Source organism: Ambystoma mexicanum, chromosome 11 (assembly GCF_040938575.1).
Source record: "Ambystoma mexicanum isolate Mex_15411 chromosome 11, UKY_AmexF1_1, whole genome shotgun sequence".
In the NCBI taxonomy this organism is placed as follows: Eukaryota; Metazoa; Chordata; class Amphibia; order Caudata; family Ambystomatidae; genus Ambystoma; species Ambystoma mexicanum.
This window is the reverse complement of record NC_090934.1, coordinates 826,251,209-826,272,449: the sequence shown is the minus strand read 5'-3', so window position 1 is coordinate 826,272,449 and position 21,241 is coordinate 826,251,209. Positions and strand designations below refer to the sequence as shown.

Sequence of the window (21,241 nt, the reverse complement as noted above, 5' to 3'; positions counted from 1 at the left end):
GGTTTGTGAGTTCAGGTACCGGTCTGGTGTCAGAAAACTGTAAGCGCCCTCCCAATCAACTGTCGGTCCTGAATTGTGAGGATTTCCCCTTATACTGGTCTCAGTAGACACATTTCCATTTTACTTTTTCACTCTCGCATTGCCTATTTCTCTCTCTCTCATAGTTACATTATAGACAAGAGAGACATTGTCAGCGAGAGGGCTTCACAGCACCTTCCCCCCTTTCCCTAAGTGCATTGCAAGGGGCTCTGGGAGGCGTGCACATTTGTCTGAAACACAAAGATCCACTGGCAATAAAAAGCGTAGGTCCCTAGTTTGCATTTCTTAGAATTTGAGGTGACACTCAGAGTTGTCTCGGGCGTGACTGTACCTTTCATAGGAGATGTGCTAATCCCAAAACCCTCTTCCTTTGTCCCAGTAATCTGTCTTAGTGCCTCTAGCAAGTTGTTTTCTGAAACAAAGCTTACCTGAACATCCTGTAAAATTGGTAACTTTTCAGTAGCAGTACAGTGCAGTATATAGCATTCCTGTTGCGCACAGCATCTAGATCCAAAAATTGCTTACTCTACCCCAGAAATTAGAATTCACCCAGTCAAACAGAGGGATCTATAAAGAGCATGGCAAGTAGTTAACATAAGCTACTTCCCCCAAGTTCTCTTGGTGCACTCTGCTGCCCTCTTTTAACAGAAGAATGCAACTGCAGGTCTTGCTTCTCAGCAAGGTACCTACATATAGAATCCTTGGTGCACTCTTGCTAAATCTGCTGGAATGTGTCTTCTATTGTGCCCAAGGTGGTTGTGTATTTGGGGACTCAGGGAAGCAAGGGAGCAGTCTAATGCACTGCAGTGCTAAGAGAGGCATGCCTTTTTCAGAAAAAAGTTCAGGTTTTCTGCCAATCAGAAAAAAATAGCAATGCAATCAGGCCAAAGGCAGAACACACATGCCAGTGAGTCTCTGTGGCGCAATTGGTTAGCGCGTTCGGCTGTTAACCGAAAAGACGCTGCTGTTTTGGGCACAAAGACACAGAGTGTTCCACTCAGTAAACCTGAGTCATTTCTCCCGTGTTCTCTGGGTTCAGCCTACTGTCCCCTTTTAACACAAGTGCGCAACTGTGGCTTTCTCCTCATAGCAAGTTATGCCTATACAGAGGACATTTGGTGCACTGTTGATGGGCTCTGTCCTCTACTAAATCCCCTGTGTTTGTGGATTAGGGGAGGTAGGGAAGTGCTTGATACCCTGATTTGCTGTGGCAAATAGAGCTATTTTAGAAATATTTTCAGGTTGCCTGGGAAGCATAAGCAAACAGCACACCAATCAGGCCCCTGTGTAAGAACTGCATGAGTCTCTGTGGCGCAATCGGTTAGCGCGTTCGGCTGTTAACCGAAAGGTTGGTGGTTCAAGCCCACCCAGGGACGGTGCATTTTGGCTCAAAAATTCAGCGTGACCAACTATGGACTTCTGTTTACCTCTCGCAGGTCTCGTCTGCTGACGTCCAAAAAATCCAATAAACTGCAAGCAATTTTTCTCGCTTGCTTTAGTTTTTCAAAACTTGCCATTCAATTCATAAACATCAAGACTTCATGGGAAGGGTTTGGCTGCAGCGTGTACTGATGCACAGAAGGAAGCTATCCTAGCCAGTCTACCTAAAGAAGCAATGAGGCTCTGCAGGTGCATGTACGTCTCCTACCTTTATTCTGTCATCAGACACACCAGGTGGATTGCCACAAGGACCTCGTGGCGCAATGGTAGCACGTCTGACACCAGATCAGAAGGTTGTGTGTTCAAATCACAACGGGGTCATACTTGCTTTTCCCACTCTGCAATATAAAATTGCTCTTCAGTATCTCGTTATTTCAACCTGACTGCATCTTTGTGCTCTGGGCCTAGTTGTTCTGGCGTTTCGAATGTAAACTTTGCAGCAGGGAAGCATCATATTGACAGACACCCATGAAGGACATGGTCAACCTTTAAAGCAGGCCAATCTCTATGTTTTACTGGATGCAGCAGAAGTATTTCCTCTTTACCATCTCTTCAAGTGGGCCTGACTGATGTGCTGTTTTGTGCACGCTACGTGGGCTTTGTAAAGCATACCTCTGCCATTTGCATGGCCTCCTAGCGCTGTCAATATTTTCGTGTAATCGCTGAATGCTGCACTGTCCTGGGAACTCTAAGTGTGACTAAAGGATATATGTTGGGGCCCCGAAAGGGGGTCGGCAGTCTAGTGGCAATGCCCATCACTTTGCAGTTTGGGTTTGTGAGTTCAGGTACCGGACTGGTGTCGGAAAACTGTAAGCGCCCTCCCAATCAACTGTCGGTCCTGGATTGTGAGGATTTCCCCTTATACTGGTCTCAGTAGACACATTTCCATTTTACTTTTTCACTCTCGCATTGCCTATTTCTCTCTCTCTCATAGATACATTATAGACAAGAGAGACATTGTCAGCGAGAGGGCTTCACAGCACCTTCCCCCATTTCCCTAAGTGCATTGCAAGGGGCTCTGGGAGGCGTGCACATTTGTCTGAAACACAAAGATCCACTGGCAATAAAAAGCATAGGTCCCTAGTTTGCATTTCTTAGAATTTGAGGAGGCACTCAGAGTTGTCTCGGGCGTGACTGTACCTTTCATAGGAGATGTGCTAATCCCCAAACCCTCTTCCTTTGTCCCAGTAATCTGTCCTAGGGCCTCTAGCAAGTTGTTTTCTGAAACAAAGCTTACCTGAACAGCCTGTAAAATTGGTAACTTTTCAGTAGCAGTACAGTGCAGTATATAGCATTCCTGTTGCGCACAGCATCTAGATCCAAAAATTGCTTACTCTACCCCAGAAATTAGAATTCACCCAGTCAAACAGAGGGATCTATAAAGATCATTGCAAGTAGTTAACATAAGCTACTTCCCCCAAGTTCTCTTGGTGCACTCTGCTGCCCTCTTTAAACAGAAGAATGCAACTGCAGGTCTTGCTTCTCAGCAAGGTACCTACATATAGAAACCTTGGTGCACTCTTGCTAAATCTGCTGGAATGTGTCTTCTATTGTGCCCAAGGTGATTGTGTATTTGGGGACTCAGGGAAGCAAGGGAGCAGTCTAATGCACTACAGTGCTAAGAGAGGCATGCCTTTTTCAGAAAAAAGTTCAGGTTTTCTGCCAATCAGAAAAAAATAGCAATGCAATCAGGCCAAAGGCAGAACACACATGCCAGTGAGTCTCTGTGGCGCAATTGGTTAGCGCGTTCGGCTGTTAACCGAAAAGACGCTGCTGTTTTGGGCACAAAGACACAGAGTGTTCCACTCAGTAAACCTGAGTCATTTCTCCCGTGTTCTCTGGGTTCAGCCTACTGTCCCCTTTTAACACAAGTGCGCAACTGTGGCTTTCTCCTCATAGCAAGTTATGCCTACACAGAGGGCATTTGGTGCACTGTTGATGGGCTCTGTCCTCTACTAAATCCCCTGTGTTTGTGGATTACGGGAGGTAGGGAAGTACTTGATAGCCTGATTTGCTGTGGGAAATAGAGCTATTTTAGAAATATTTTCAGGTTGCCTGGGGAGCATAAGCAAACAGCACACCAATCAGGCCCCAATGTAAGCACTGCATGAGTCTCTGTGGCGCAATCGGTTAGCGCGTTCGGCTGTTAACCGAAAGGTTGGTGGTTCAAGCCCACCCAGGGACGATGCATTTTGGCTCAAAAATTCAGCATGACCAACTATGAACTTCTGTTTACCTCTCGCAGGTCTAGTCTGCTGACGTCCAAAAAATCCAATAAACTGCAAGCAATTCTTCTCGCTTGCTTTAGTTTTTCAAAACTTGCCATTCAATTCATAAACATCAAGACTTCATGGGAAGGGTTTGGCTGCAGCGTGTACTGATGCACAGAAGGAAGCTATCCTAGCCAGTCTACTTAAAGAAGCAATGAGGCTCTGCAGGTGCATGTACGTCTCCTACCTTTATTCTGTCATCAGACACACCAGGTGGACTGCCACAAGGACCTCGTGGCGCGATGGTAGCGCGTCTGACTCCAGATCAGAAGGTTGCATGTTCAAATCACGTCGGGGTCATATTTGCTTTTCCCACTCTGAAATATAAAATTGCTCTTCAGTATCTCGTTATTTCAACCTGACTGCATCTTTGTGCTCTGGGCCTAGTTGTTCTGGCGTTTCGAATGTAAACTTTGCAGCAGGGAAGTATCATATTGACAGACACCCATGAAGGACATGGTCAACCTTTAAAGCAGGCCAATCTCTATGTTTTACTGGATGCAGCAGAAGTATTTCCTCTTTACCATCTCTTCAAGTGGGCCTGACTGATGTGCTGTTTTGTGCACGCTACGTGGGCTTTGTAAAGCATACCTCTGCCATTTGCATGGCCTCCTAGCGCTGTCAATATTTTCGTGTAATCGCTGAATGCTGCACTGTCCTGGGAACTCTAGGTGTGACTAAAGGAAATATGCTGCGGCCCCGAAAGGGGGTCGGCAGTCTAGTGGCAATGCCCATCACTTTGCAGTTTGGGTTTGTGAGTTCAGGTACCGGTCTGGTGTCAGAAAACTGTAAGCGCCCTCCCAATCAACTGTCGGTCCTGAATTGTGAGGATTTCCCCTTATACTGGTCTCAGTAGACACATTTCCATTTTACTTTTTCACTCTCGCATTGCCTATTTCTCTCTCTCTCATAGTTACATTATAGACGAGAGAGACATTGTCAGCGAGAGGGCTTCACAGCACCTTCCCCCCTTTCCCTAAGTGCATTGCAAGGGGCTCTGGGAGGCGTGCACATTTGTCTGAAACACAAAGATCCACTGGCAATAAAAAGCGTAGGTCCCTAGTTTGCATTTCTTAGAATTTGAGGTGACACTCAGAGTTGTCTCGGGCGTGACTGTACCTTTCATAGGAGATGTGCTAATCCCAAAACCCTCTTCCTTTGTCCCAGTAATCTGTCCTAGGGCCTCTAGCAAGTTGTTTTCTGAAACAAAGCTTACCTGAACATCCTGTAAAATTGGTAACTTTTCAGTAGCAGTACAGTGCAGTATATAGCATTCCTGTTGCGCACAGCATCTAGATCCAAAAATTGCTTACTCTACCCCAGAAATTAGAATTCACCCAGTCAAATAGAGGGATCTATAAAGATCATGGCAAGTAGTTAACATAAGCTACTTCCCCCAAGTTCTCTTGGTGCACTCTGCTGCCCTCTTTTAACAGAAGAATGCAACTGCAGGTCTTGCTTCTCAGCAAGGTACCTACATATAGAAACCTTGGTGCACTCTTGCTAAATCTGCTGGAATGTGTCTTCTATTGTGCCCAAGGTGGTTGTGTATTTGGGGACTCAGGGAAGCAAGGGAGCAGTCTAATGGACTGCAGTGCTAAGAGAGGCATGCCTTTTTCAGAAAAAAGTTCAGGTTTTCTGCCAATCAGAAAAAAATAGCAATGCAATCAGGCCAAAGGCAGAACACACATGCCAGTGAGTCTCTGTGGCACAATTGGTTAGCGCGTTCGGCTGTTAACCGAAAAGACGCTGCTGTTTTTGGCACAAAGACACAGAGTGTTCCACTCAGTAAACCTGAGTCATTTCTCCCGTGTTCTCTGGGTTCAGCCTACTGTCCCCTTTTAACACAAGTGCGCAACTGTGGCTTTCTCCTCATAGCAAGTTATGCCTACACAGAGGACATTTGGTGCACTGTTGATGGGCTCTGTCCTCTACTAAATCCCCTGTGTTTGTGGATTAGGAGAGGTAGGGAAGTGCTTGATACCCTGATTTGCTGTGGGAAATAGAGCTATTTTAGAAATATTTTCAGGTTGCCTGGGAAGCATAAGCAAACAGCACACCAATCAGGCCCCAGTGTAAGCACTGCATGAGTCTCTGTGGCGCAATCGGTTAGCGCGTTCGGCTGTTAACCAAAAGGTTGGTGGCTCAAGCCTACCCAGGGACGATGCATTTTGGCTCAAAAATTCAGCATGACCAACTATGGACTTCTGTTTACCTCTCGCAGGTCTCGTCTGCTGACGTCCAAAAAATCCAATAAACTGCAAGCAATTCTTCTCGCTTGCTTTAGTTTTTCAAAACTTGCCATTCAATTCATAAACATCAAGACTTCATGGGAAGGGTTTGGCTGCAGCGTGTACTGATGCACAGAAGGAAGCTATCCTAGCCAGTCTACTTAAAGAAGCAATGAGGCTCTGCACGTGCATGTACGTCTCCTACCTTTATTCTGTCATCAGACACACCAGATGAACTGCCGCAAGGACCTCGTGGCGCAATGGTAGCACGTCTGACTCCAGATCAGAAGCTTGCGTGTTCAAATCACGTCGGGGTCATATTTGCTTTTCCCACTCTGAAATACAAAATTGCTCTTCAGTATCTCGTTTTTCAACCTGACTGCATCTTTGTGCTCTGGGCCTAGTTGTTCTGGCGTTTCGAATGTAAGCTTTGCAGCAGGGAAGTATCATATTGACAGACACCCATGAAGGACATGGTCAACCTTTAAAGCAGGCCAATCTCTATGTTTTACTGGATGCAGCAGAAGTATTTCCTCTTTACCATCTCTTCAAGTGGGCCTGACTGATGTGCTGTTTTGTGCACGCTACGTGGGCTTTGTAAAGCATACCTCTGCCATTTGCATGGCCTCCTAGCGCTGTCAATATTTTCGTGTAATCGCTGAATGCTGCACTGTCCTGGGAACTCTAGGTGTGACTAAAGGATATATGCTGGGGCCCCGAAAGGGGGTCGGCAGTCTAGTGGCAATGCCCATCACTTTGCAGTTTGGGTTTGTGAGTTCAGGTACCGGTCTGGTGTCGGAAACCTGTAAGCGCCCTCCCAATCAACTGTCGGTCCTGGATTGTGAGGATTTCCCCTTATACTGGTCTCAGTAGACACATTTCCATTTTACTTTTTCACTCTCGCATTGCCTATTTCTCTCTCTCTCATAGTTACATTATAGAAAAGAGAGACATTGTCAGCGAGAGGGTTGCACAGCACCTTCCCCCATTTCCCTAAGTGCATTGCAAGGGGCTCTGGGAGGCGTGCACATTTGTCTGAAACACAAAGATCCACTGGCAATAAAAAGTGTAGGTCCCTAGTTTGCATTTCTTAGAATTTGAGGTGACACTCAGAGTTGTCTCGGGCGTGACTGTACCTTTCATAGGAGATGTGCTAATCCCCAAACCCTCTTCCTTTGTCCCAGTAATCTGTCCTAGGGCCTCTAGCAAGTTGTTTTCTGAAACAAAGCTTACCTGAACAGCCTGTAAAATTGGTAACTTTTCAGTAGCAGTACAGTGCAGTATATAGCATTCCTGTTGCGCACAGCATCTAGATCCAAAAATTGCTTACTCTACCCCAGAAATTAGAATTCACCCAGTCAAACAGAGGGATCTATAAAGATCATTGCAAGTAGTTAACATAAGCTACTTCCCCCAAGTTCTCTTGGTGCACTCTGCTGCCCTCTTTTAACAGAAGAATGCAACTGCAGGTCTTGCTTCTCAGCAAGGTACCTACATATAGAAACCTTGGTGCACTCTTGCTAAATCTGCTGGAATGTGTCTTCTATTGTGCCCAAGGTGATTGTGTATTTGGGGACTCAGGGAAGCAAGGGAGCAGTCTAATGCACTGCAGTGCTAAGAGAGGCATGCCTTTTTCAGAAAAAAGTTCAGGTTTTCTGCCAATCAGAAAAAAATAACAATGCAATCAGGCCAAAGGCAGAACACACATGCCAGTGAGTCTCTGTGGTGCAATTGGTTAGCGCGTTCGGCTGTTAACCGAAAAGACGCTGCTGTTTTTGCACAAAGACACAGAGTGTTCCACTCAGTAAACCTGAGTCATTTCTCCCGTGTTCTCTGGGTTCAGCCTGCTGTCCCCTTTTAACACAAGTGTGCAACTGTGGCTTTCTCCTCATAGCAAGTTATGCCTACACAGAGGGCATTTGGTGCACTGTTGATGGGCTCTGTCCTCTACTAAATCCCCTGTGTTTGTGGATTAGGGGAGGTAGGGAAGTGCTTGATACCCTGATTTGCTGTGGGAAATAGAGCTATTTTAGAAATATTTTCAAGTTGCCTGGGAAGCATAAGCAAACAGCACACCAATCAGGCCCCAGTGTAAGCACTGCATGAGTCTCTGTGGCACAATCGGTTAGCACGTTCGGCTGTTAACCGAAAGGTTGGTGGTTCAAGCCCACCCAGGGACGATGCATTTTGGCTCAAAAATTCAGCATGACCAACTATGAACTTCTGTTTACCTCTCGCAGGTCTCGTCTGCTGACGTCCAAAAAATCCAATAAACTGTAAGCAATTCTTCTCGCTTGCTTTAGTTTTTCAAAACTTGCCATTCAATTCATAAACATCAAGACTTCATGGGAAGGGTTTGGCTGCAGCGTGTACTGATGCACAGAAGGAAGCTATCCTAGCCAGTCTACCTAAAGAAGCAATGAGGCTCTGCAGGTGCATGTACGTCTCCTACCTTTATTCTGTCATCAGACACACCAGGTGGATTGCCACAAGGACCTCATGGCGCAATGGTAGCGCGTCTGATTCCAGATCAGAAGGTTGCGTGTTCAAATCACGTCGGGGTCATATTTGCTTTTCCCACTCTGAAATATAAAATTGCTCTTCAGTATCTCGTTATTTCAACCTGACTGCATCTTTGTGCTCTGGTGTCAGAAAACTGTAAGCGCCCTCCCAATCATCTGTCGGTCCTGGATTGTGAGGATTTCCCCTTATACTGATCTCAGTAGACACATTTCCATTTTACTTTTTCACTCTCGCATTGCCTATTTCTCTCTCTCTCATAGATACATTATAGACAAGAGAGACATTGTCAGTGAGAGGGTTGCACAGCACCTTCCCCCATTTCCCTAAGTGCATTGCAAGGGGCTCTGGGAGGCGTGCACATTTGTCTGAAACACAACGATCCACTGGCAATAAAAGGCGTAGGACCCCAGTTCGCATTTCTTAGAATTCGAGGAGGCACTCAGAGTTGTCTCGGGCGTGACTGTACCTTTCATAGGGGATGTGCTAATCCCCAAACCCTCTTCCTTTGTCCCAGTAATCTGTCCTAGGGCCTCTAGCAAGTTGTTTTCTGAAACAAAGCTTACCTGAACATCCTGTAAAATTGGTAACTTTTCAGTAGCAGTACAGTGCAGTATATAGCATTCCTGTTGCGCACAGCATCTAGATCCAAAAATTGCTTACTCTACCCCAGAAATTAGAATTCACCCAGTCAAACAGAGGGATCTATAAAGAGCATGGCAAGTAGTTAACATAAGCTACTTCCCCCCAGGGCTGTCAGAAGATGTGGTGAGGCCCGGGGCAAAACATTTGGTGAGGCCCCATTACAGTTTTTTGCACTCGGCCAGCGGCGGCATATCCGCACACAGGAGACTTGAGAAATCTACCCTTGAGTTTGTGTGCAGGATCCCAAATGTGGTTTAGTACTACTTTCTCTACTGAAGAAAGGTTCATGCCAGACTAACTTTTTTATCATATGAATAAATATATATAAGATGGCATGAGCTCTCCACTGCGCCACCTCCAATTCTCTGAGGGTCAATCACTTTTCCAAGCAAAGAGTTGAGGGCAGATCTCTTTCTTCGGCTGGGGCCTCCCTCTGGAAACAGCCTCCCTGCCTCGCTAAAAACGAGGAGCACCATCTCCGGTTCCGGAAGCACCCCAAGACCTGTTTATTTGCTTCTGCCTTCTTTCTTCCTCTCCCTTGCTGATCACCTGCCTGATCCATGCACTGGTCACCTGGTCAAGCTCTGAATTCGGGCTCAGGTCCCTGCTTGTTCGTCCTATTGCAATCCCGCACTGCCTCTTGGCTCCCCTGCACTTGTGGTCTGTATCTGTTGTATCTGTAACCCTACAGTCCCCGCTCTTGCTCGTATTGTCCACCCGTTGGCTACACTTATGAGAACTCACACTTGCCACCAGTTGGCTGCACTCTTGTTTCTACTTTGTTCCTGCACTTCTGCATCCTACCCCACCCTCGGCACTTCTCCCCTCCCCATTCCCTGCTCTTGTACGATCTGAATGACACAAGGCCTAGTAAGATCTGTGTTTTGTCCTACTCTTTTGTTTCTCCCTCCTTGCCTTGTCGCGCCTAGAAACACTTGCGTACAGGCACGTTATAAATGCCATATCATATAATTAAGGAGCACCCTGCCCCTGTTTGCGCATTGAAACACACACCATACACAGTGACAAATGATGTACAGTGGAGGCTGGTACATTTCTGAACTTAAGAGGCTTAAATGTTTGTTCCAATTAGTCAGGATCAACAGAGCACAGTGAGGGAGCCCAAACCAAAGGGTGGCTTGGGGGGGGGGGGTTCTCACTCCCAAGAAAATGTTTGAAACATTGGGTTAAAAGTATGCATTTTATAGCACTTTCTTTGCAAAATTGGGTAGAAATCCACACAGTTTGCAATTGGTTTTGTATGGAAGCACATGGAAATTCCCAATAGTTGCAAATCACAAATTGTGCATAGGAACATTTTCCAATACATTTCATGCCGCCTTTCCAATCGAGATATGCTAGTATAAAAATATATTCATGCTGGTTGTTCTAATTATGTTGAAGCAGGCTGCATCAATATGTGCCATTATTACCATGTACGGATTCCCAACCAGTAAAAATGCCATGCCACAGAAAGTATATCCAGGCTGACTGTGTACCATAAGTGTTATTACTGGCTAGATTGGCCTACATTCAAAGTGGGCCAATTTAGCCAAGTAGTATGTTTGCTTTAACCTTGATGCATAGTCCTGTGCATCAAGGGTAAAGCAAAAAGAGCACTGGCAATGCTAACAGTTTGGGCATTTGTGTAGGCATAGCAAAGGCACTTCTGTATTGGTATTAGCTGGCCATTGATAGTGCCAGTGCAAAATGGTTTGAGTACCTGAGCAGCTAATAGCAGTGCCTCGTAAATGCCTAATACTTATACATAAGCCAAAACTGTTGGCTTTGCCAATGCTTATTTTTAAAAGAATTTCAGCGAAAGACATGCAGGGTGTTTTTAAATTGAGTGGCCAAAAGCAGACCTGATTAAGACATTTTTATTACACCAGTTACGTGTTTACAACTCCAATGAAGTCATGAACTCTTAGAAGACTCCTTTGAGGAAACACTTGCAGGCACATTGAGGGCAAAGTTTGATGGCTAGCCATGTTTAAAGCTAGCCCAAAGAGTTCCAGTGAGGAGTTGTTTTGGGTGGGGAGGACAGGGACTGGGTGAGAATGCCATAGGGATAAGCATGGCCATGAGAAGTCATTTCACTGTTAGCACCTGCATTCATATCCATACACTTTTAGGTAATTGAAATTGTGATGTGGGGTTAGCACTTGCATGCTAGGGGAGTGATTAGAAGGGAAGTGGTGACATGAGACATCTCATTCTCACAGCAGTCCTTAAGTGTGATGTTTCAGAAATGAAGGCAAGAGGTAGCTGCTTGTAACATTGAAGCTTCACCAGAATAGTCTCATTCGAAAAGTGGAAAGATTTTAGGTGCCCCCACACAAGGAAGTTTGCCCCTTCCTCACAGCTACTGACGTTAGCACCTCTCCCAACATTTGAAGTATTAGTCCCCTTTCCCCCCTGACATTTTAGCCTAGGTGCACCTCTGATGCCATGAGCCCACCCCTTAATGAAGTGGCCCCCAGGGTGGCTACATTTAGGGGTGGTGCTGAACACACACTCACAAAAAACACTTTCACCCATGCATTCAACCACCAGTTACACAACTCCATACATGCATGTATACATAAAACCAAACACAGCATTGACACAAACATCAACATGCACGCATGCATTCATACATACATACTAATTTAATTTAAATACACATACACACTTTTAATTTAAAATAAAAAACACTTACCTTACCTCCATGCACCCTTAAAAAGCATCCACGCAGCCGACACGTAGACATGCTGCCTGACAAGAGAGAACTCCTCTCCCATCAGTCAGCGGGGTCACGCTGAGCAATGTGAACACACTGACTGACAATAGAGAACTCCTCTCCCATCAGGCAGCGTGGTCACGCTGAGCAACGTGAACACACTGACTGACAAGAGAGAACTCCTCTCCCATCAGTCAGCGTGGTCACGCTGAGCAACGTGAACACACTGATTGACAAGCGAGGAGTCCTCTCTAATCAAGATGAACACACTGACTGACAGGAGAACTCTCCTGTCAGTCAGCGTGGTCATGCTGAGCAACGTGAACACACTGACTGACAAGAGAGAACTCCTCTCCCATCAGTCAGTGTGGTCACACTGACAACATAACACACTGACTGACAAGAGAGAACTCCTCTCCTGTCAGTCAGCATGGTCATGCTGAGCAACGTGAACACTGACTGACGAGAGAGAACTCCTCTCCCATCAGTCAGCGTGGTCACACTGACAACATGAACACACTGACTGACAAGAGAAAACTCCTCTCCTGTCAGTCAGCGTGGTCATGCTGAGCAACTTGAACACACTGACTGACAAGAGAGAACTCCTCTCCTGTCAGTCAGCATGATCACGCTGACATGAACATACTGACTGACAGGAGAGGAGTCCTCTCCCATCAGTCAGTGTGGTCACACTGACAACATGAACACACTGACTGACAAGAGAGAACTCCTCTCCCATCAGTCAGCGTGGTCACACTGACAACATGAACATACTGACTGACAAGAGAGAACTCCTCTCCTGTCAGTCAGCATGATCACACTGACATGAACATACTGACTGACAGGAGAGGAGTCCTCTCCCATCAGTCAGTGTGGTCACACTGACAACATGAACACACTGGCTGACAAGAGAGAACTCCTCTCCCATCAGTCAGCGTGGTCACACTGACAACATGAACATACTGACTGACAAGAGAGAACTCCTCTCCTGTCAGTCAGCATGATCACGCTGACATGAACATACTGACTGACAGGAGAGGAGTCCTCTCCCATCAGTCAGCGCGGTCACACTGACAACATGAACACACTGACTGACAAGAGAGAATTCCTCTCCTGTCAGTAAGTGTGGTCACGCTGAGCAACCTGAACACACTGACTGACGAGAGAGAACTCCTCTCCCATCAGTCAGCGTGGTCACACTGACAACATGAACACACTGACTGATAAGAGAGAACTCCTCTCCTGTCAGTCAGTGTGGTCACGCTGAGCAACGTGAACACACTGACTGACAGGAGAGGAGTCCTCTCTTGTCAGTCAGCGTGTCCACGTTTTCAGCTGAATGACGGGAGGCAGCAGAGCTCACTTCTGAGCCCTGCTGTCTCCCATTATTTTGCTGTTTGTTGCGGAGCCAAACGGCTTCACAAGAAACAGCAAAATCATTGCAGGGGCAGCACAGTCCCCCGTGTGAATAAAGGACATGGGAGACTGTGCTGCCTTCCACTTAGGAGAGGGGGCCGCGAGGCCCCCAGCAAGCGCGAGGCCCGGGGCAGTTTGCCTCCCCTGCACCCCCCTCGTGACGGCCCTGCTTCCCCCAAGTTCTCTTGGTGCACTCTGCTGCCCTCTTTTAACAGAAGAATGCAACTGCAGGTCTTGCTTCTCAGCAAGGTACCTACATATAGAATCCTTGGTGCACTCTTGCTAAATCTGCTGGAATGTGTCTTCTATTGTGCCCAAGGTGGTTGTGTATTTGGGGACTCAGGGAAGCAAGGGAGCAGTCTAATGCACTGCAGTGCTAAGAGAGGCATGCCTTTTTCAGAAAAAAGTTCAGGTTTTCTGCCATTCAGAAAAAAATAGCAATGCAATCAGGCCAAAGGCAGAACACACATGCCAGTGAGTCTCTGTGGCGCAATTGGTTAGCGCGTTCGGCTGTTAACCAAAAAGACGCTGCTGTTTTGGGCACAAAGACACAGAGTGTTCCACTCAGTAAACCTGAGTCATTTCTCCCGTGTTCTCTGGGTTCAGCCTACTGTCCCCTTTTAACACAAGTGCGCAACTGTGGCTTTCTCTTCATAGCAAGTTATGCCTACACAGAGGGCATTTGGTGCACTGTTGATGGGCTCTGTCCTCTACTAAATCCCCTGTGTTTGTGGATTACGGGAGGTAGGGAAGTGCTTGATACCCTGATTTGCTGTGGGAAATAGAGCTATTTTAGAAATATTTTCAGGTTGCCTGGGGAGCATAAGCAAACAGCACACCAATCAGGCCCCAGTGTAAGCACTGCATGAGTCTCTGTGGCGCAATCGGTTAGCGCGTTCGGCTGTTAACCGAAAGGTTGGTGGTTCAAGCCCACCCGGGGACGGTGCATTTTGGCTCAAAAATTCAGCATGACCAACTATGAACTTCTGTTTAACTCTCGCAGGTCTCGTCTGCTGACGTCCAAAAAATCCAATAAACTGCAAGCAATTCTTCTCGCTTGCTTTAGTTTTTCAAAACTTGCCATTCAATTCATAAACATCAAGACTTCATGGGAAGGGTTTGGCTGCAGCGTGTACTGATGCAGAGAAGGAAGCTATCCTAGCCAGTCTACTTAAAGAAGCAATGAGGCTCTGCAGGTGCATGTACGTCTCCTACCTTTATTCTGTCATCAGACACACCAGGCGGACTGCCACAAGGACCTCGTGGCGCAATGGTAGCGCGTCTGACTCCAGATCAGAAGGTTGCGTGTTCAAATCACGTCGGGGTCATATTTGCTTTTTCCCACTCTGAAATACAAAATTGCTCTTCAGTATCTCGTTATTTCCACCTGACTGCATCTTTGTGCTCTGGGCCTAGTTGTTCTAGCGTTTCGAATGTAAACTTTGCAGCAGGGAAGTATCATATTGACAGACACCCATGAAGGACATGGTCAACCTTTAAAGCAGGCCAATCTCTATGTTTTACTGGATGCAGCAGAAGTATTTCCTCTTTACCATCTCTTCAAGTGGGCCTGACTGATGTGCTGTTTTGTGCACGCTACGTGGGCTTTGTAAAGCATACCTCTGCCATTTGCATGGCTTCCTAGCGCTGTCAATATTTTCGTGTAATCGCTGAATGCTGCACTGTCCTGGGAACTCTAGGTGTGACTAAAGGATATATGCTGGGGCCCCGAAAGGGGGTCGGCAGTCTAGTGGCAATGGGCATCACTTTGCAGTTTGGGTTTGTGAGTTCAGGTACCGGTCTGGTGTCGGAAACCTGTAAGCGCCCTCCCAATCAACTGTCGGTCCTGGATTGTGAGGATTTCCCCTTATACTGGTCTCAGTAGACACATTTCCATTTTACTTTTTCACTCTCGCATTGCCTATTTCTCTCTCTCTCATAGATACATTATAGACAAGAGAGACATTGTCAGCGAGAGGGTTGCACAGCACCTTCCCCCATTTCCCTAAGTGCATTGCAAGGGGCTCTGGGAGGCGTGCACATTTGTCTGAAACACAAAGATCCACTGGCAATAAAAGGCGTAGGACCCCAGTTCGCATTTCTTAGAATTTGAGGAGGCACTCAGAGTTGTCTCGGGCGTGACTGTACCTTTCATAGGAGATGTGCTAATCCCCAAACCCTCTTCCTTTGTCCCAGTAATCTGTCCTAGGGCCTCTAGCAAGTTGTTTTCTGAAACAAAGCTTACCTGAACATCCTGTAAAATTGGTAACTTTTCAGTAGCAGTACAGTGCAGTATATAGCATTCCTGTTGCGCACAGCATCTAGATCCAAAAATTGCTTACTCTACCACAGAAATTAGAATTCCCCAGTCAAACAGAGGGATCTATAAAGAGCATGGCAAGTAGTTAACATAAGCTACTTCCCCCAAGTTCTCTTGGTGCACTCTGCTGCCCTCTTTTAACAGAAGAATGCAACTGCAGGTCTTGCTTCTCAGCAAGGTACCTACATATAGAATCCTTGGTGCACTCTTGCTAAATCTGCTGGAATGTGTCTTCTATTGTGCCCAGGGTGGTTGTGTATTTGGGGATTCAGGGAAGCAAGGGAGCAGTCTAATGCACTGCAGTGCTAAGAGAGGCATGCCTTTTTCAGAAAAAAGTTCAGGTTTTCTGCCAATCAGAAAAAAATAGCAATGCAATCAGGCCAAAGGCAGAACACACATGCCAGTGAGTCTCTGTGGCGCAATTGGTTAGCGCGTTCGGCTGTTAACCGAAAAGACGCTGCTGTTTTTGGCACAAAGACACAGAGTGTTCCACTCAGTAAACCTGAGTCATTTCTCCCGTGTTCTCTGGGTTCAGCCTACTGTCCCCTTTTAACACAAGTGCGCAACTGTGGCTTTCTCCTCATTGCAAGTTATGCCTACACAGAGGACATTTGGTGCACTGTTGATGGGCTCTGTCCTCTACTAAATCCCCTGTGTTTGTGGATTAGGGGAGGTAGGGAAGTGCTTGATACCCTGATTTGCTGTGGGAAATAGAGCTATTTTAGAAATATTTTCAGGTTGCCTGGGAAGCATAAGCAAACAGCACACCAATCAGGCCCCAGTGTAAGCACTGCATGAGTCTCTGTGGCGCAATCGGTTAGCGCGTTCGGCTGTTAACCAAAAGGTTGGTGGTTCAAGCCCACCCAGGGACGATGCATTTTGGCTCAAAAATTCAGCATGACCAACTATGAACTTCTGTTTATCTCTCGCAGGTCTCGTCTGCTGACGTCCAAAAAATCCAATAAACTGTAAGCAATTCTTCTCGCTTGCTTTAGTTTTTCAAAACTTGCCATTCAATTCATAAACATCAAGACTTCATGGGAAGGGTTTGGCTGCAGCGTGTACTGATGCACAGAAGGAAGCTATCCTAGCCAGTCTACTTAAAGAAGCAATGAGGCTCTGCAGGTGCATGTACGTCTCCTACCTTTATTCTGTCATCAGACACACCAGGTGGACTGCCGCAAGGACCTCGTGGCGCAATGGTAGCGCGTCTGACTCCAGATCAGAAAGTTGTGTGTTCAAATCACGTCGGGGTCATACTTCCTTTTCCCTCTCTGAAATACAAAATTGCTCTTCAGTATCTCGTTATTTCAACCTGACTGCATCTTTGTGCTCTGGGCCTAGTGGTTCTGGCGTTTCGTATGTAAGCTTTACAGCAGGGAAGTATCATATTGACAGACACCCATGAAGGACATGGTCAACCTTTAAAGCAGGCCAATCTCTATGTTTTACTGGATGCAGCAGAAGTATTTTCTCTTTACCATCTCTTCAAGTGGGCCTGACTGATGTGCTGTTTTGTGCACGCTACGTGGGCTTTGTAAAGCATACCTCTGCCATTTGCATGGCCTCCTAGCGCTGTCAATATTTTCGTGTAATCGCTGAATGCTGCACTGTCCTGGGAACTCTAGGTGTGACTAAAGGATATATGTTGGGGCCCCGAAAGGGGGTCGGCAGTCTATTGGCAATGCCCATCACTTTGCAGTTTGGGTTTGTGAGTTCAGGTACCGGTCTGGTGTCGGAAACCTGTAAGCGCCCTCCCAATCAACTGTCGGTCCTGGATTGTGAGGATTTCCCCTTATACTGGTCTCAGTAGACACATTTCCATTTTACTTTTTCACTCTCGCATTGCCTATTTCTCTCTCTCTCATAGTTACATTATAGACAAGAGAGACATTGTCAGCGAGAGGGCTTCACAGCACCTTCCCCCATTTCCCTAAGTGCATTGCAAGGGGCTCTGGGAGGCGTGCACATTTGTCTGAAACACAAAGATCCACTGGCAATAAAAAGCGTAGGTCCCTAGTTTGCATTTCTTAGAATTTGAGGTGACACTCAGAGTTGTCTCGGGCGTGACTGTACCTTTCATAGGAGATGTGCTAATCCCCAAACCCTCTTCCTTTGTCCCAGTAATCTGTTTTAGTGCCTCTAGCAAGTTGTTTTCTGAAACAAAGCTTACCTGAACATCCTGTAAAATTGGTAACTTTTCAGTAGCAGTAAAGTGCAGTATATAGCATTCCTGTTGCGCACAGCATCTAGATCCAAAAATTGCTTACTCTACCCCAGAAATTAGAATTCACCCAGTCAAACAGAGGGATCTATAAAGAGCATGGCAAGTAGTTAACATAAGCTACTTCCCCCAAGTTCTCTTGGTGCACTCTGCTGCCCTCTTTTAACAGAAGAATGCAACTGCAGGTCTTGCTTCTCAGCAAGGTACCTACATATAGAATCCTTGGTGCACTCTTGCTAAATCTGCTGGAATGTGTCTTCTATTGTGCCCAAGGTGGTTGTGTATTTGGGGACTCAGGGAAGCAAGGGAGCAGTCTAATGCACTGCAGTGCTAAGAGAGGCATGCCTTTTTCAGAAAAAAGTTCAGGTTTTCTGCCAATCAGAAAAAAATAGCAATGCAATCAGGCCAAAGGCAGAACACACATGCCAGTGAGTCTCTGTGGCGCAATTGGTTAGCGCGTTCGGCTGTTAACCGAAAAGACGCTGCTGTTTTGGGCACAAAGACACAGAGTGTTCCACTCAGTAAACCTGAGTCATTTCTCCCGTGTTCTCTGGGTTCAGCCTACTGTCCCCTTTTAACACAAGTGCGCAACTGTGGCTTTCTCCTCATAGCAAGTTATGCCTACACAGAGGGCATTTGGTGCACTGTTGATGGGCTCTGTCCTCTACTAAATCCCCTGTGTTTGTGGATTAGGGGAGGTAGGGAAGTGCTTGATACCCTGATTTGCTGTGGGAAAAAGAGCTATTTTAGAAATATTTTCAGGTTGCCTGGGAAGCATAAGCAAACAGCACACCAATCAGGCCCCTGTGTAAAAACTGCATGAGTCTCTGTGGCCCAATCGGTTAGCGCGCTCGGCTGTTAACCGAAAGGTTGGTGGTTCAAGCCCACCCAGGGACGGTGCATTTTGGCTCAAAAATTCAGCGTGACCAACTATGGACTTCTGTTTACCTCTCGCAGGTCTCGTCTGCTGACGTCCAAAAAATCCAATAAACTGCAAGCAATTCTTCTCGCTTGCTTTAGTTTTTCAAAACTTGCCATTCAATTCATAAACATCAAGACTTCATGGGAAGGGTTTGGCTGCAGCGTGTACTGATGCACAGAAGGAAGCTATCCTAGCCAGTCTACTTAAAGAAGCAATGAGGCTCTGCGGGTGCATGTACGTCTCCTACCTTTATTCTGTCATCAGACACACCAGGTGGATTGCCACAAGGACCTCGTGGCGCAATGGTAGCGCGTCTGACTCCAGATCAGAAGGTTGCGTGTTCAAATCACGTCGGGGGCATATTTGCTTTTCCCACTCTGAAATATAAAATTGCTCTTCAGTATCTCGTTATTTCAACCTGACTGCATCTTTGTGCTCTGGGCCTAGTTGTTCTGGCGTTTCGAATGTAAACTTTGCAGCAGGGAAGTATCATATTGACAGACACCCTTGAAGGACATGGTCAACCTTTAAAGCAGGCCAATCTCTATGTTTTACTGGATGCAGCAGAAGTATTTCCTCTTTACCATCTCTTCAAGTGGGCCTGACTGATGTGCTGTTTTGTGCACGCTACGTGGGCTTTGTTAAGCATACCTCTGCCATTTGCATGGCCTCCTAGCGCTGTCAATATTTTCGTGTAATCGCTGAATGCTGCACTGTCCTGGGAACTCTAGGTGTGACTAAAGGAAATATGCTGGGGCCCCGAAACGGGGTCGGCAGTCTAGTGGCAATGGGCATCACTTTGCAGTTTGGGTTTGTGAGTTCAGGTACCGGTCTGGTGTCAGAAAACTGTAAGCGCCCTCCCAATCAACTGTCGGTCCTGGATTGTGAGGATTTCCCCTTATACTGGTCTCAGTAGACACATTTCCATTTTACTTTTTCACTCTCGCATTGCCTATTTCTCTCTCTCTCATAGATACATTATAGACAAGAGAGACATTGTCAGCGAGAGGGCTTCACAGCACCTTCCCCCATTTCCCTAAGTGCATTGCAAGGGGCTCTAGGAGGCGTGCACATTTGTCTGAAACACAAAGATCCACTGGCAATAAAAAGCGTAGGTCCCTAGTTTGCATTTCTTAGAATTTGAGGTGACACTCAGAGTTGTCTTGGGCGTGACTGTACCTTTCATTGGAGATGTGCTAATCCCCAAACCCTCTTCCTTTGTCCCAGTAATCTGTCCTAGGACCTCTAGCAAGTTGTTTTCTGAAACAAAGCTTACCTGAACATCCTGTAAAATTGGTAACTTTTCAGTAGCAGTACAGTGCAGTATATAGCATTCCTGTTGCGCACAGCATCTAGATCCAAAAATTGCTTACTCTACCCCAGAAATTAGAATTCACCCAGTCAAACAGAGGGATCTATAAAGATCATGGCAAGTAGTTAACATAAGCTACTTCCCCCAAGTTCTCTTGGTGCACTCTGCTGCCCTCTTTTAACAGAAGAATGCAACTGCAGGTCTTGCTTCTCAGCAAGGTACCTACATATAGAAACCTTGGTGCACTCTTGCTAAATCTGCTGGAATGTGTCTTCTATTGTGCCCAAGGTGGTTGTGTATTTGGGGACTCAGGGAAGCAAGGGAGCAGTCTAATGCACTGCAGTGCTAAGAGAGGCATGCCTTTTTCAGAAAAAAGTTCAGGTTTTCTGCCAATCAGAAAAAAATAGCAATGCAATCAGGCCAAAGGCAGAACACACATGCCAGTGAGTCTCTGTGGCGCAATTGGTTAGCCCGTTCAGCTGTTAACCGAAAAGACGCTGCTGTTTTTGGCACAAAGACACAGAGTGTTCCACTCTGTAAACCTGAGTCATTTCTCCCGTGTTCTCTTGGTTCAGCCTACTGTCCCCTTTTAACACAATTGCGCAACTGTGGCTTTCTCCTCATAGCAAGTTATGCCTACACAGAGGACATTTGGTGCACTGTTGATGGGCTCTGTCCTCTACTAAATCCCCTGTGTTAGTGGATTAGTGGAGGTAGGGAAGTGCTTGATACCCTGATTTGCTGTGGGAAATAGAGCTATTTTAGAAATATTTTCAGGTTGCCTGGGAAGCATAAGCAAACAGCACACCAATCAGGCCCCAGTGTAAGCACTGCATGAGTCTCTGTGGCGCAATCGGTTAGCGCGTTCGGCTGTTAACCGAAAGGTTGGTGGTTCAAGCCCACCCAGGGACGATGCATTTTGGCTCAAAAATTCAGCATGACCAACTATGGACTTCTGTTTACCTCTCGCAGGTCTCGTCTGCTGACGTCCAAAAAATCCAATAAACTGCAAGCAATTCTTCTCGCTTGCTTTAGTTTTTCAAAACTTGCCATTCAATTCATAAACATCAAGACTTCATGGGAAGGGTTTGGCTGCAGCGTGTACTGATGCACAGAAGGAAGCTATCCTAGCCAGTCTACCTAAAGAAGCAATGAGGCTCTGCAGGTGCATGTACGTCTC

The 21,241-nt window shown here is 46.4% G+C and overlaps 11 non-coding genes across 11 annotated transcripts; all 11 read left to right on the top strand.

The window, feature by feature from the left end:
- Window positions 1-1,341: 1,341 nt before the first annotated feature.
- Window positions 1,342-1,415, top strand: TRNAN-GUU (transfer RNA asparagine (anticodon GUU)). The gene has a single exon. It is a non-coding gene; the product is annotated as a tRNA-Asn (tRNA).
- A 2,175-nt stretch (window positions 1,416-3,590) lies between these two features.
- On the top strand, window positions 3,591-3,664 carry TRNAN-GUU (transfer RNA asparagine (anticodon GUU)). Its single transcript has one exon. It is a non-coding gene; the product is annotated as a tRNA-Asn (tRNA).
- Window positions 3,665-3,977: 313 nt separating this feature from the next.
- On the top strand, window positions 3,978-4,049 carry TRNAW-CCA (transfer RNA tryptophan (anticodon CCA)). Its single transcript has one exon. It is a non-coding gene; the product is annotated as a tRNA-Trp (tRNA).
- Window positions 4,050-6,226: 2,177 nt separating this feature from the next.
- TRNAW-CCA (transfer RNA tryptophan (anticodon CCA)) lies at window positions 6,227-6,298 on the top strand. The gene has a single exon. It is a non-coding gene; the product is annotated as a tRNA-Trp (tRNA).
- Window positions 6,299-8,473: 2,175 nt separating this feature from the next.
- TRNAW-CCA (transfer RNA tryptophan (anticodon CCA)) lies at window positions 8,474-8,545 on the top strand. Its single transcript has one exon. It is a non-coding gene; the product is annotated as a tRNA-Trp (tRNA).
- A 5,607-nt stretch (window positions 8,546-14,152) lies between these two features.
- TRNAN-GUU (transfer RNA asparagine (anticodon GUU)) lies at window positions 14,153-14,226 on the top strand. The gene has a single exon. It is a non-coding gene; the product is annotated as a tRNA-Asn (tRNA).
- Window positions 14,227-14,539: 313 nt separating this feature from the next.
- Window positions 14,540-14,611, top strand: TRNAW-CCA (transfer RNA tryptophan (anticodon CCA)). The gene has a single exon. It is a non-coding gene; the product is annotated as a tRNA-Trp (tRNA).
- Window positions 14,612-16,401: 1,790 nt separating this feature from the next.
- TRNAN-GUU (transfer RNA asparagine (anticodon GUU)) lies at window positions 16,402-16,475 on the top strand. The gene has a single exon. It is a non-coding gene; the product is annotated as a tRNA-Asn (tRNA).
- Window positions 16,476-16,788: 313 nt separating this feature from the next.
- TRNAW-CCA (transfer RNA tryptophan (anticodon CCA)) lies at window positions 16,789-16,860 on the top strand. The gene has a single exon. It is a non-coding gene; the product is annotated as a tRNA-Trp (tRNA).
- Window positions 16,861-19,037: 2,177 nt separating this feature from the next.
- On the top strand, window positions 19,038-19,109 carry TRNAW-CCA (transfer RNA tryptophan (anticodon CCA)). Its single transcript has one exon. It is a non-coding gene; the product is annotated as a tRNA-Trp (tRNA).
- A 1,790-nt stretch (window positions 19,110-20,899) lies between these two features.
- TRNAN-GUU (transfer RNA asparagine (anticodon GUU)) lies at window positions 20,900-20,973 on the top strand. Its single transcript has one exon. It is a non-coding gene; the product is annotated as a tRNA-Asn (tRNA).
- Window positions 20,974-21,241: the final 268 nt, after the last annotated feature.